Genomic DNA, 14,369 nt, shown 5'->3' with positions numbered 1-14,369 from the left:
GGCAATAATAGCCTGTAATGTTTTGGCAGCAACAGGAACCTCCCTGGCCAACAACTCACTGGAAGGTATCCCATCCCTGGCACTGAAAATTATCTAGTAACAATCTATGGTTTCTGGATATGCCATTATCCAAAAATGTAGGTTTTCATATGTCTTATTCAGAATACTTTGACTTTTGATTGACTCTCCTCCCCCACACCCTTCTTTTACTTAATTTCTTCCTTTGGCCTCAGGCCATTCCATTCTCTATAATCTATTTTTCTAATTACATGTATACAATACCATCCCCTTAAGTTCTTCCTGCTTCTCCCTCCTTTATAGCCTTTTTCTAGCTTACTGGCCTCTGCTACTGATTTTTTGTTTCAGCTCACATACAGGTCTAAACATTTGTAGCTAGGATCCACATATGAGAGAGAATATATGACATTTGGCTTTCTGGGCCTGGGTTACCTCACTTAGTATAATCCTTTCCAGATCCAACCATTTCTCTGCAAATTTCATAATTTCATTTTTCTTTACTGCTGAGTACAACTCCATTGTGTAAACGTATCACATCTTTATCATCCATTCATCTGTTGAGGGACATCTAGGCTGGTTCCACTTCCTAGCTATTATGAATAGAGCAGCAATAAATGTGGTTGTGTGAGTACCTCTAAGGTGGTGGTAAGAGTCCTTAGGATATATGCCTAGGAGTGCTATAGCTGGATCATATGGTAAATCTATTTTTAGCTTTCTCAAGAACCTCCACACTGATTTCCACATGGCTATACCAGATCACATTGCCATCAACAGTGTAGAAGAGTTCCCTTTTTCTGTATCCTCACCAACATTTATTGCCATTTGTTTACTTGATAACCATTCTGACAAGAATGAGATGGGATCTCAAAGTAGTTTTAATTTGCATTTCCATGATAAAGGATGTCGAACACTTTTATAGATGTTTATATGCCATCTGTATTTCTTCTTTTGAGAACTCTCTATTTAGCTCATAGCCCATTTTTTAATTGGGTTGTTTGATTTCTTATTGTTTTGTTTTCTGGGTATATTCTGGATGTCAATCATTGTGAGATGTATAGCTGGCAAAGATTTTCTCCCATTCTATAGGTTGTCTCTTTGCTCTATTCAGTGTCCTTGGTTGTACAAAAACTTTGTAATTTCTTGAGATCCCAGTGATTGATTAGTGGTCTTATTTCCTGAACAACTGGGGCTATATTCAGAAAGTCATTGCCTATGCCAATATGTTGAAGTGTTTTCCCTACCTTTTCCTCTAACAGTTTCAGAGTTTCAGGTCTGATATTAAGGTTCCTGATCCATTTGGATTTGATTCTTCTGCATGGAAAAGACAAGGATCTATTTTCATCCTTCTACATATAGACATCCAGTTTCCCCAGCAACACTTGTTGAAGAGGCTGTCTTTTTTTCCAATGAATTTTGTGTGTGTGTGTGTGTGTGTGTGTGTGTGTGTGTGTGTGTGTGTGTGTTTGTCAAAAATCAGATGGCTGTAGCTGACTGGATTAACATCTGGGTCCCCTATTCTGTTCCAGTGGTCTGCATGCCTGTTTTTGTGCCAGTACCTGCTGTTTCTGTAAGTATGGCTCTGTAATATAGCTTAAAATTGGGTATGGTGATACCACCAGTCTTTTGTTGTTCAGGATTGTTTTGGCTATTCAAGGATATTTTGTGCTTCCAAATATATTTTAGGATTTGTTTTTCTGTTTCCATAAAGAATGACATTGGAGAAACCCTTTTTGTCACCCCAATGAAGCATTCAAACAAGTCCTGTGACTCTTTTCAAGATGAACTTGAAAATTACATTAAAGTACAGAAAGCCAGAGGCCTAGAGCCAGAGATTTTCTTTCAAAAGGATGAGAGAGGACTATTTAAGAAATGGTAGGTACAAAGAGGCTGATTCCAGACCCAGATATAGAATGTTTGACCCAAGATTTCCATCTGGAACCATCCGGACCTATCCAAGATCATGCAGTATTTCACAAACCGTGGAGACAGTTCCCAGCTCCCGACAGCAAGCTGTCACTAGACTCTCTGGGCTACTGTCAGTTTAGCAGGGACTATTTCTCAGAAAAACCAGTGCCCCTGAACTTTAGTCAGCAAGAATACAACTGTGGCTCATACAGTCTAGAGTTTGGAGTTCACAAACACCTCTGCTCAGGTTACAGTGCCAGCAGCTCTCAAGCCAGTCATAAACATATGCATCCACAAGGGAAAAGGCACCTAGAGGAAGGCAGAGAAAGAACTGAGAAAGAGCGGCCCAAGCATGAGAGAAAAAGAAGTTCTGAGGAAGTGGACTTAAACAAAAAAAAGTGCATCCAAAGAAAGAAACCGAAGAGAGAAACAGAAACTGAACCAGTCAAAAAGAGAGAAAAAGCCGAGATGAAGCCTCTAAGAGAGAGGACCGCAAGCGCAGAAAGGAGAAGGAACAGGGCGAAGAAAGGACGGAGGAAGAAACACTTTGGGACCAATCTATCCTTGGATTTTGAAACTCTTCAATTGGTTCTCCTGGGATTAAACTGAAAAACATTTGAGGAGCTTGGTTTCATGATACTCATGCCACTTATCCTATGTCAAGAGGTACTTTAATTTCTGACAGTGAGCAGAAAGTAGTTTGCTTGTTTTCCAACATGAAAATTACACTTTCTAAAAGCACCATTACATCTCTCTTACATATAATTTCTCTTTATGAGAGGGGCTCTGCTTTTTGTCAAATTGCTGTGATGGAATTATTTTCCCTTGGGAGACCATTTATTTTAAACTGGAGGTTAACACTTTGCAGAATCTTATGTTTTGGTTGGGTTTGTTTTAGTTTTGTGTTAGATATTTTTATGCTCACTGGTTTTCTGTGAAGCAATTTAGACTTCCATTATTAGATCTAACTTGCAGCATTGGAGAGTGAAATACATTATAGTAAGCTTATCTTACCTACAGTTCCAAAAGTTTCAGAGTCTTCACACAAATTCAGTTTCTAATCTGGGGATGTTTATAATAAATTTCTAATTTCTGAAAAAGAAAAGAATATAATCCCAGCACTCAGGAGGCAGAGGTAGGAGGATGACTGTGAGTTCAAGGCCACCCTGAGACTAGTAAATTCCAAGTCAGCCTGGACCAGACTAAAACCCAACCTCAAAAAACAACAACAAAAGGATATACACTGTAGGATGATATGAAATTAAGATATAAATTAGTCATTGTTTTTTCCATGCTAATATCTTGCTGTCTTTCTAGCTTGTTAAAAGCTGCTTATAATCCCAGCACTGCTGAGAGGTGGCGCCTGGAGGATCCATAGCTCCAGACTAGTCTAGGCTGCGTGATGAATGATGAGGCCCTATATCAAAGAAACAAACAACAACCAAAAACAAAAGTCAAAGCATAACCTTTGAGCCTATAGGAATATGATTCTGTTCCATTCATAACTATTATAATTCTTAAGAGTATAAACAATTTTGCCGGGTGTGGTGGCGCATGCCTGTTATCACAGCACTTGGGAGGCAGAGGTAGGAGGATCACTGGGAGTTCGAGGCCACCCTGAGACTACATAGTAAATTCCAGGTCAGCCTGGGCTAGAGTGAAACCCTACCTCAAAACAAAACAAAACAAAAAAGTATAAACATTTGTAAAACTACATGAACTTCCTTGTAGTAGTTAACTTTTTTTCTGGGGAAGCTTTAATCCAATGAGTTCATTCACTACTTAAATATGGTGGGGTTTTATTGTTTTTAGTTTCTGTTTGCAATTTATTCCTCTAGAAGAAGAATTTCACTGTAGTCCAGGTTTTAGTCGTTGAAAAGGCAGTAATTTCATATCAAAAAAAAATATTAAAATGGTGTCAACTACCCACATACATATGCACACTTGGTCCCAGGTTATGTTTGTTGTTTTAACTGCTGGGCCTGAAACTCAAGGTGTTGCCCATGTAGACATGTGTCCTGCTGCTGAACTGTGCCCCAGTCCTTGGTTCCCAGATATTCTGAAAAGATTTTATGAAAAGTACAAAAATATGCATATGACTTTTGGTGGGAGAATTTGGGAGTGCCTGTTATATTATTTGATAGTCAAAGATTTTCATTTTCTTCTAAGCACATGAATTACTGGCCAAATTTAAAAATATAAAAAGAAAAACTATTACTGTTTAAATCTGGGTATCTGTTTTAACTATTACACAAGAAACAAAGCCTTCTTTAAATATATCTGCAATTATTAACCAAAAGATACTCTGTGTCTGAGTCACTTGTGTACATTTTTAAGTTATTTAATCAGTCACTTAATAACTTAGTCATCAAGTCCTGCTTGCTAAGTAGAAATAACATAGCATATTGTTTTCTCCTGAGTCATTCTGATTAAACATTATTGTCACTGAATTAATTACAGTGGTGCCTCACTTTACAACAGTGATTAGAAATGTGTCATGAGCAAAATGGCTTGGATATCTGTGACTTCACAGGACCTGACACTACCTACACAAGACCATCAAAATAGGAGGAAAACGAATGACATCAAAATAAAAGAGAGACTGATTGGGAAGGTGAGGGGATCTGATGGAAAGGAGAGTTTCAGAGGGTACAGTGGGGGTATGGAGGGAATTACCATGGGAAATCATTTACTGTTATAGAAATTGTCAATAAAAAAAGAAATGTGTCATGAGGAAATTTAATTGTGCAAATGTCCCACAAGTTAGTATAGCTACCATCAACAGTCAATAGAGGACTGTAGAGACAGCTCAGCAGTTAAGGCATTTTCCTCCAGAGCCCAGTAACCCACATGCAATCCTCCATCCCCCATTAAGTCATATGCATAGCTGGATTTAGCTCATGGGTCATTGTTTGATAACTTTAGTTTATTTTGTTGTGTGTGTGTGTTCCCTGGTAATCTTTTGAGAATTTATGATTATTCACCTTTCAGCTTTTTTTTTTTTACATCTTGGTATGATGAGAAAGATTTTTGTGGTCTTATGTTTTAGCATTCCAGATCAAACTGAGAACTACCTCAGTGTTCCTTTAGAATGCCTCCATATCTTAAAAAAAGTTCATCTTGTATTTGGTTCAAACAGAGCCAAGAGGACTGGAGAGATAGCTTAGCAGTTAAGACTCTTGCCTGCAAAGCCAGAGGACCCAGGTTCAACTCCTCATGTGGCACGTGCAACTGGAATCCATTTGCAGCTGCTGAAGGTGCTGGCATGTCCATTTTCTCTCTCTCTCTGCCTCATTTTTTTCTCTTTCTCCATAATAAATGAAAAAAATATAAAATAGCAAGAAAAATTCTGAGCTTCTAGATCCTTCTTACATAATCCAAATTTCTCTAGGCTTCCCTGGTCTGTGGGTGTGGTCTTTATTCACAATAATAATCTAATTTCCTCTGGTTCTTACTTTCATCAGTCCATTCCTGTAGGCTTCCACACAGCATCAAAGTACCCCTTTCAGGGCTGGAGAGATGGCTTAGTGGTTAAGGCACTTGCCTATAACATCAAAGGACCCCAGTTCAATTCCCTGGGACCCATGTAAGCCAGAGGCACAAGGTGGCACATGTGCCTGGAGTTCATTTGCAGCAGCTGGAGGCCATGGCATACTCATTCTCTTTCTCCTTATCTGCCTCTTTCTCTCTCTCTCTCACTCTCTCAAATAAATAAATAAATAAATAGCAATGCTATAAAAGTACCCCTTCCATTTTGTTCCTTTTTATTACTGCATTAAAAAGAAGCTCAGAGCTGGAGAAGATGGCTTAGTCATTAAGGTGTTTACCTGCAAAGTCAAAGGACTCCGGTTCAATTCCCCAGGACCCACGTAAGCCAGATGCACAAGGTAACACATGCGTCTAGAGTTTGTTTGCAGTGGCTAGAGGCCCTGGTGCCCCCCTTCTTTCTCTCTCTCTACCTCTTTCTCTCTCTGTCTCTCAAATAAATAAATAAATAAATATTTTTTAAAAAGCAGCTTAATGGTAATATGGCTCAGTGGTATAGCACTTACCTGTTTGATCAAGGCTCTGGGTTCAACCCTTATAACCACAGTGGGGATAAAAGCAAAGCAAACTTATTCTGTGAAGCAGTAGTACCCCAATATAAAAATTATTTTAAAAACCAGATAAGGATACAGCAATAATAACAAACTATAGACCAATTTTCATAATAAAGGTAGTAAATTTTTCAATAAGATACAAACTAATTCTAAAATCAAAACCATCATGCATTATGATCAAGTTGGTATTATCCCAAGAATGGCTCAATATACATAAATGAATAAATTTAATACAGGGCATAAATAGACTCAGGGACATAAATTGCCTTATCCTCTCACTAACTGTAAAAGAACACGGTCACCCCACATAGTCTCATGTGTTTTGAATAATTGTTCCTCAGTAGCAAGTTGGGAAGTGGAATCTAGCTGGGAGGAGGTGCATTGCTTGGGGAGGGGCATTGAGTGTGATGGCCCAAGCCTCCATTTCCAGTCAGTTCACCCTTGTTGCTACTTTCCAGCTGCTATGACAAGATGGGGTGCCTCTTGTAACAGTTACCATCTTTTTGCTGGGATAAAACACTGACCTAAAGCAGCGTATGGGAGAAAAGGGTTTGTTTCAGGCTTACAGTTTCAAGAGGAAGCTTCATGACAAAGGAAGCTAGCTCATGTCATCACACAGCCACAGCAGAGAGAAAGCAGCAGGGCCAGCAGGCTCGGAATACACAAGAGAGGTAGACTCAGGGTCTGCACCCAGTGACACTCCTCCTCCCGCAGGGCTCCACCTGCTGTGGACTAAGCAGGAAGCTGAATCGCAAATGCCTGAGTGGTATGTGCATTCGAAGTTCATCTGCAGTGGCAAGAGACTTGGCATGTCTATTCTCTCTTGCTCTCATAAATGGATAAATTACTTTTTAAAATATTGTATTTGCCAGGTGTGGTGGCACATGAATTTAATCCCAGCAATTGAGAGGCAGAGGTTGGAGGATCACTGTGAGTCCAAGGCTAGCCAGAGACAGAATAGATCAGCCTTGGCTAGAGGAAGATCCTGCCTCCAAGACACACACACACACACACACACACACACACACACATATTATTTAATACAGAGGTGGCAAGGAAAGAGAGAGAGAGAGGGAGGCACACCAGGGCCTCTAGCCACTGCAAATGAATTACAGATGCATGTGCCACTTTGTGCATCCAGCTTTATGTAGGTACTGTGGAATCAAACCTAGGTCATTTGACTTTGCCTACAAGCACCTTAACCACTAAGCCATCTCTTCAGCCCAAGTATTGGAAAAAAAAAAAAAGAATGACTTTAATCTCAGCACTCCTGAGGCAGAGATAGGTAGATCACTATGAGTTCAAGGCCATCCTGAGACTACAAAGTGAATTCCATGTCAGCTTGGGCTAAAGTGAGACCCAACCCTTTTAAAGAACCAAAAAAAAAAAAAAAAAAAAAAGAAAAAGAAAAAAGAATGAGACAACAATGTCCATTTGCTTGAATGCTTAGCTGAGCAATAAGGCAATAGAAATAAATAAAAGGCATATATATGAAACGAAGAAAGCCTAGTTATTCCTATTTGAAGACCATATGGTCCTATACATAAAAATCCAAAAGACTCCAGTAGAAAACTCTTTGACATGCTATACCCTTCCAACAAAGTAGTAGGATATAAAATCAACATACAAAAATGAATAGCCCTCTTGTGTATCTGGCTATCGTGAGTCCTGGGGAATCAAGCCTTGAACCGGGGTCCTTAGGCTTCACAGGCAAGTGCTTAACCACTAAGCAATCTCTCCAGCCCTAGAGAGCATCTTTACAATTGAGGATTTTAATCTAATATGGAATTCCTCTAGGGTTTATTTTACAACAAATAACAACAATCTTTTTTTGATATGGGATCTTGTTCTGCTTGGAGAGAGAAGGAAAAGACCAGGACAGAGAAAGATATGAGACAGAAGAGAGAATAGGTATACTCCTCAGAATTTATCTTCAGTTCTGACATAACCTCTCAAATTTTCTTAATTTTACTTATTTTTAATATTTCCTTTTATATATAGGTTCTATAACTCTTTAATTGATTAGTTTATAAATTACCAGTTTGATCATTTCTTGGTGGTTTTAAATTTTTAATTAAATAAGGTTGCCTATTTATATTTTTAGGAGAAAAAAAATACTATTGCTTGGGACTTTAGCATTTTTTTTTTAAAGTAAAAATAAAAATTAACCCCAACCAGCTTAGCTGAACCTACAGTACAAGAGATCCAGCTTCACAATCAACTTAGTGAAATTAAAAACCACCCCTCCAGGGAGGCGTGTCCTCCGGCAGTGTCTTCAGGACACAGACCCAGCAGCCAGGCGGCTGCAGCTGGGGGCTGGGGAGACAGCAAGAAGAACAGCAGGAGCGCAGCACTGCCAGGAGAGATGGCTTAGAGGGTAAGTCCCTTGCCTCTGGAACCTAAGGACCCATGTAAACCAGACGCACAAAGGTGAGGCAAACATAAGGTTGCACATGCCCACGAGGTGGCGCAAGTGTCTGGCATTCAGTTGCAGTGGCTGAGGCCCTGGCATGCCAATTCTCTCTCTGTGTCTCTCTCTAAAATTAAAAAAAAAAAAATTAATACTAGCCCACATACTAACTCACCCTATACTCACTCATCCCTTTTCTAAGTAACCAAAATCATACCATACTTCTACAAGCCTGGTTTGTTTACCTGTGGTGGGGATTTCAAACTAAAGCCCCTCTCTCCTTTTCTTTTCTTTTCTTTTTTTTTTTTTTTTTTTTTTTTTTTTTTGGTTTTTTGAGGTAGGGTCTCACTCTGGTCCAGGCTGACCTGGAATTAACTCTGTCATCTCAGGGTGGCCTTGAACTCATGGCAATCCTCCTACTTCTGCCTCCCGAGTGCTGGGATTAAAGGCGTGGGCCACCACGCCCGGCTCTCTCTCCCCTTTTCTGTGATGAACAGTGTTTTGCAAACACCTCGGATTCTAAGCTGAAAAGAATGTAAACAATCTTGTCCTATTCTTATAACTTGGTCACTGTGTCAGTCCCATTTTGGGTCAATCAGATACTCTTTATAAGACCAAACTATGGGTAAAAACTTCCCTGGGCAAACAGCTTTCTATTCTACATTTGTGCTTATCACTGACTGATGGCTCAGGAATTTTCTGTTTGTGCTCCGAATCATGTAGCCTTAGAAACTTGAAACCCACTGTCTTAGTCAGCCCTCTGCTGCTGGGATGAACCTCCAAACCTGACACACTTCATAAAGGAATGCAATTTACTTTAGCCTTACAGATACAGGGGAAGTTCCATAATGGTGAAAGAGAGAGAAACGACCACCACTACGAAAAGCAAGCTCCAAAAATCAGTAGCCAAATAGCAGGGTACCCAGGCAGAACTCACTCTGCAGACCCTAGGCTGGAATTCAGAGTTGCCCCAGTAACACCTTGGGGCTGAGCCCCAGGATCCACCCACAGTGACACCTCTTCCAACCCGGCAGCTGGAAATCCAAGTTACAAGCTTTAGTGAAATATTAAAGTGTATTGGGGACATAAACTCAAACTACCACACCCACCAATAGTGTAAAGAATTGAGAGTAATGCCAGACTGCCTGCCATACTGTCCATAAAATCTTTGAGTTATCAGAACTCAGTACTCAGGCTTTGGAAGTTACTCCCCCAAGTCCATGTCAACATGAATAAATTTTCGGATTCCCCACTCTATCTCTAGTGTCATTTTTGTGTGACTTAGTTTCCCATAACGCTATAACACTGTGGAACTGCTAACAGGAAACAAGATTTCTTTCTTCCTTTTTTTCTTTGTTTTTTTTTTTTTTTTTTGAGCCTAAAGATTTCTTATGCTAAGATTCAGGAGTACTCAATTCTGAGTTTATCAGAAATTTTCTTTCTTTCTTTTTCCTTTTTTTTGGGGGGGGGGTGGGAGAGAGAAGTAGATGAAAAGGCAGGGAGAGAGAGAAGGAGAGAATGGGCATGCCAAGGCCTCCAGCCACTGCAAACAAACTCCAGACACATGGATCTTGCTTACATGAGTCCTGGGGAATCAAACCTGGGTCCTTAGACTTTGCAAGCAAGCACCTTAACCACTAAGCCATCTCTCTAGCCCTTGTCAGAACATTTCTAATAATGTTCTAACCTCTTTTATACTTTTTGTTTGCTTGTTTTGAAGTAGGGTCTCACTATGTCAGGCTGATCTGGAACTCACTCTGTAGTTCCAGGTTGGCCTTGAACTCATAGCAATCCTCTTACCTTTGCCTCTAGAGTGCTGGGATTAAAGGCATGTGCCACCATGCTCAGCTTGCTTTCATACTTTTTTTGTTTTTTCAAGGTAAGGTCTCATTCAAGCCCAGACTAACCTGGAATTCACTATGTAGTCTCAGGGTGACCTCAAACTCACAGCAGTCCTCCTACCTCTGCCTCCCAAGTGCTGGGATTAAAGGTGTGCACCACCACGCCCGGCATATACTTTTAAAATTGTGTTTCAAATAACTTATAAGTAAAAAGGCTCCAAAATCAACAAATGATAAAACCTTTACATGTATACCAAGTAAATATTATAAATCAAGTCTAATACTTTATAAAACTTATTTCAAAGTGCTTCTTGGTGACATAAAACACTTGAGTAGTTATGTTAAAAAGTATTATAATAAGGATTATTCTGAGACATTGTCTCCTGCCATAGAGACAGGCTAATACATTCATAATCCCACTGAGGAGGGACCTCAGTAGAATGGGGATAAAAAAGAAAAATATATATAACATAAGGGAATGAGACCATGTGATTTGTTTGTATGGTAAAAAAAATTCTTTAAATGAAAGTTGGGGTTTTTTTTGGTTGTTGTTGGTAGTTATAATGAGATGCAATGGTTAAAAGGATAAACTGGAAAGAAAACTTACTTTTTTTCTTTTTCTTTTTTTTTTTTTTTTTTTTGAGTAGGGTCTCAATCTGGCCCAGGCTGACCTGGAATTCACTATGTAGTCTCAGGGTGGCCTTGAATTCATGGCGATTGTCCTACTTCTGCCTCCCTAGTGCTGGGATTAAAGACGTGTGCTACCACGCCCAGCTGGAAAGAAAATTTAAATGTTGAAAATGTTTAATACAAAGGTAAAATATGTGGATAAAAGGTATAAGTAAGTTTAAACAGAAGGTTTAGACATATGTAGATACATCACACAAAAAGAACAAATTAAAACAGGAGCAAAACTTTTAAAAAAATATACAAATCTGTATTATACTTCCTACTTTTTGTCACCTGGAGTAAGCTTTGTCAGATAAGACTTTTATTAGACAAAAAGATAAAATAAATAAAATGAGTCAAAATACTTGATCAGGTTGCAGACTCCTAGGTGTATTATAGGATGGCTATTGAACTTGCCTAGGGCTTGTATCAAACTAAGAAAAGATGATCCTGGCTGGTTTCAGGATGTCAGGGTATTCAAGTTGTGGATTTATGTCACCATGTCTTAAAATACTAAAGCTGAAACTCCAACTTATTGATGTTAAACTGTTCATTATAACAGTTGTAAAAGACTGACATTAGAGTGCTCAACAAAGTTAGCTATGAGCCTTTTTTTCTACTTTATAACTACTTTTAAAAAAAGCCCTGAATTTTAAGACTAAGGTTTGCTCATTGGTGTTGGGAGCTATGAACCAAACCTCGGCCATGTTAACAGAAACCGCCATATTGAGACTCTTAATCTCAGGGTCATGGGTTCGAGCCCCACATTGGGCGCCACTTGCCCCGGCCAGCGGGGAGTTGAACAAGAACTCAAGGAGAAGCTAACCTGGGTGAAAGAAGGCAAACAGACACAAGAAGGAGACCATGTTAGGTGTTTGTCAAGGCCTCAAGAGTTTATTCTTACATGTAGGTTTATATAGGGTTGTAGGGGGAAGGGGATGTGGTCAGGGCAAGGAGTTGTAGCAGGAAGGGGACATAGTTAGGGCAAAGATCACAGAATTACTGGTTAAACTGCAATGCCTTTGTTTCTTCATCAGCTACCGGCAGGATAGGGGAGTGTTTAGCAAGGTATATGACCCCATTGTTTCTGGTAGTTGAATATTAGGTGAGGAAGTAGAAAGTTAACTTGCTACATGGCAGTCTTTGTTTGTGGTAGTTGAGTATTAGGTGAGGAAGTAGAAACTTAACTTGCTATATGGCGGTTTCTGTTAACATGGCTGAGGTTTGGTTCATAGCTCCCAACACATTGGTATTTAATTTTATATCATAAGATTATTATGTCACCAGGTGTAGTGATGCATGCCTTTAATCCCAGTACTGGGGAGGCAGAGGTAGGAGGATCACCATGAGTTTGAGGACACCTTGAGAGTACATAGTGAATTACAGTTCAGCCTGGGCAAGAGCAAGACCCTACCTTGGACAACAACAACAACAAAAAAAGTTTTAGGCGTGCAGAGATGGCTTAGCAGTTAAGGTGCTTGCCTGCAAAGACAAAGTGTTATGCCCAGTTCTTGGTGCCCCCAGTGACCACCAAGGAGAACCAAACACGTATGCAAAGGCAAGGAGCTTTATTTTGGGCTTAAGCTCGGTATCTTGACTTCACCAACACAGTGGATCTGTACAGGAGCCCTGAACAGCAGGGGGCAGGTTTTTTATAGGGATTTGAACAAAGAAGTAGGGGAATGGTTACATGATTGGTTGATTTAAGCAGTGACTGCACTTGTACTTTTCTGATAGGCTTAGGATACTGATGGGCAAAGCTGGTGGGCAGGGGGCTAGGGGGATTCCAAGCAGATTAGGTAACCTTTATTGTAATTGGCTATGTGTATTTGAGGAACTTTAAATAAACTTATTTTAAGCAAACTTTATCTATGACCACAGGAACGCATGGTGCAGTCTATTCCCCCTTATCAGGAAACTGACCTTGCTGGGAAGCAGAAACTTAGGCCTATTGATGATTCTGAGGCTTATTGTGGCTTCCTGAATCCTTCAAAAGGACACAGGTTCAATTCCCTGGAACCCACATAAGCCAGATGCACAAGGTGTTGAATGTGTCTGGAGTTCATTTGCAGCAGCTAAAGGCCCTGGTGCACCCAATCTCTTTCTCTATTTTTATCTGCTTCTTTCTCTCTCTCTTTCTTAAAAAAAAAAATTAATTCTAGGAGGATTGCTATGAGTTTGAGGCCACCCTGAGACCACATAGTGAATTCCAAGTCAGCCTTGTCTACAGCAAGCCCCTACCTTTGAAAAACAACAAAAAAAGATGGGTATGGTGGCGCATACCTTTAATCCCAGCACTAGGGAGGCAGAGGTAGGAGGATTGCCGTAAGTTCGAGGCCACCCTGAGACTCCATAGTGAATTCCAGGTCAGCCTGGGCTAGAGTGAAATCCTACCTCAACAAACAAACAAACATGTCTGTAATATGTTAAACTCAGCTGGTTTAATTCTACAATGACCAGGTTTTACTTTATTTTTAAGCTGTGCATAATCAAATAGCCTCAAAGTTTTCCTTAAGCAATTGTTTCATTTCTGGTATCTCAAGTTTATTGCTCATAGAAAAATTGATTCTTAAAACTTGTTCTCTGCTCCAGGATACAATGTCCTGTTCAGATGATCTTCATTGAAGAGAAAAGATCTCAAACTGTTGTTCTGCTTCTAGCTTTCTTGGGGTAATTGGTACTCACACATGCAGATTAACCAATGATGTTTTCAACCATAGATGCCAATATTTTATACTGTTTTTTCTTTTTCTGACAATTTCTAGATCAAATAAATGGATTTAAAGTTGTTGATAAAATATTGTTTCCAGAGCTGATAACATATAGTTATAATTGACAAATACCTAAAAGATAAAATATGCCTGCTTTCTATATTTCAGATATGACTAAAATTTCCACCTGACAATTAAACTAAAATGTTATCCAGGTATGTTTTGTATTTCTTTAACTAGATCTCTTTTGCTAATCAGATATGTCCTGCCTGTCCGAGTGATTAATAACCGTATATAGAAGCCAAAGCCAAATGGAGTTAAAAGGATAACCAATATTTGGGTTCCTGTTCCCAGGTCAAAAGAACACAGGAGATGATGGGACACCTCTAGCTTCTGGAAGCCAACTGGTCCACACATGGCAGAAACCTGAGGCATTCCATGTGGGATACTGGAGAAAATGGACACAATGTCCTCCTGTCATATAGGAATAGAAGAAAGAAATAAAGAGAAGGAAAGAAAGAAAGAAAGAAAGAAAGAAAGAAAGAAAGAAAGAAAGAAAGAAAGAAAGAAAGAAAGAACCAGCTCTAATGTTGTTCCTCATGTGGTTGCTGTGCCTGGTTAGAAAAAAATATCTGCTTCTTATAATTGCTTGTTCCCTATTAAGCTCTATAAGTTAGAGATAGCCAAGCACATGAAAAGGATCCTGGCTTCTTCC

At 39.5% G+C, this 14,369-nt stretch overlaps 1 long non-coding RNA gene and 1 pseudogene across 1 annotated transcript; both read left to right on the top strand.

The window, feature by feature from the left end:
- Positions 1 to 1,759: 1,759 nt before the first annotated feature.
- LOC101609240 lies at positions 1,760 to 2,498 on the top strand (annotated as a pseudogene).
- Positions 2,499 to 8,302: 5,804 nt separating this feature from the next.
- Positions 8,303 to 14,154, top strand: LOC123460191. The gene is made up of 3 exons (XR_006636845.1): positions 8,303 to 8,453; positions 13,823 to 13,869; positions 14,009 to 14,154. It is a non-coding gene; the product is annotated as an uncharacterized LOC123460191 (long non-coding RNA).
- Positions 14,155 to 14,369: the final 215 nt, after the last annotated feature.

Source organism: Jaculus jaculus, chromosome 1 (assembly GCF_020740685.1).
Source record: "Jaculus jaculus isolate mJacJac1 chromosome 1, mJacJac1.mat.Y.cur, whole genome shotgun sequence".
Classification (NCBI taxonomy): Eukaryota; Metazoa; Chordata; class Mammalia; order Rodentia; family Dipodidae; genus Jaculus; species Jaculus jaculus.
Note: the sequence above shows the minus strand (reverse complement) of the source record. Positions and strands in the feature narration are given on the sequence as shown.